This window comes from Nelumbo nucifera, chromosome 4 (genome assembly GCF_055504915.1).
Source record: "Nelumbo nucifera cultivar China Antique chromosome 4, China Antique-T2T, whole genome shotgun sequence".
In the NCBI taxonomy this organism is placed as follows: Eukaryota; Viridiplantae; Streptophyta; class Magnoliopsida; order Proteales; family Nelumbonaceae; genus Nelumbo; species Nelumbo nucifera.
Genome location: NC_142652.1, coordinates 84414593 through 84415919, shown reverse-complemented (window position 1 = coordinate 84415919; position 1327 = coordinate 84414593).

Here is a 1327-nt window from a genome sequence, read left to right as displayed (position 1 = left end):
CCTGGCTTATACTCTAGAGTCATGTCAAATTCTTCTAAGAAATCTTGCCATCAAGCTTGCTTAGGGCCCAACTTCTCCTATGACTAGAAATAACTGGTGGCTATGTTGCCAGTCTTAACTACAAACTTAGAGCCAAGCAAATAATGTCACCATGTGCGAAAGCAATGGACAATGACAATCATCTCCTTTTCCTGTACAATGTCTTCTTAGTATCATTCAGTTTGTGGCTCTTGTAGGCAATAGGGTGTCCTTCTTGCATCAAGATCCACCAATGGCAAAGTCGAAAGCATTTGTGTGTAGCTCATTGGGCTTGCTAGGATATAGCAAGCCAAGGACATGTTTTGTAGATACAACTTACTTCATGTCATTGAAATCTGTTTGAAAAACTTCATTTCAAGCCCAAGTGTTTGTCTTGTTTAATAGGTTGGTGAGGGCAGTGGCTTGTGCTGAGAATTCGAAGATAAATCTTCGGTAGTAGTTCACAAGACCAAGGAAGGTGCGAAGTTTTGTGACCCTGGTGGGCGGATCCTATTCTTGAATGAACTTGACTTTGGCTAGATCCATGTTGATTATGCTTTCTTAGATTACATGACCCAAAATGCCACATCTTTTATGGCAAAAGAACACTTCTCCTTCTTAACAAATAGGTTGTTGTCTCACAAGACTTGGAAAACAATGTGGGTGGTCAGCATGTTCCTTCAAGGTTCTACTAGGGATTACAATATCATCAATATATTCAATAACAAATTAATCTGAATAAGGATGAAATATTCTATTAATCATAGTACAAAATGTGGTAGGAGAATTAGTGGGTCCGAAGGGCATTACAAGAAACTCATAGGACTCATATATGGTTACACAAGTGGTCTTGTGTTCATCACCTTCTGCAATGCGAACTTGGTAATACCCTGACCTCAAGTCTAGCTTGGTCAAGTACTTGGCCGGACTGAGTTAATCAAAGAGGTAGCCCACTGGGGGTATAGGATACTTATTCTTGATAGTAAGCTTGTTGAGGGCCTAGTAGTCAACACAAAGCTGAAGAGATCCATCATGTTTCTTATGGAATAGAAGTGGTGCTCCAAAAGGGGCCTCAGAAGGTTGAATAAATCCAACATTCAACAACTCATTCAACTTCTTTCGGAGCTCGGCCAACTCAGGACGAGACATTCTATAAGATGGACGAGATGGTGGTTTGGCGCCAGGCTCCAATTTGATCTTGTGATCAAACCTCTCTCCTTGGGGGAAGCTTCTTCGATAGTTTAGAAGGCATGGCATCCTTGAATTCATCTAAGACTGTTGTAATTGTTGGAGGGAGACATGGTTGGTT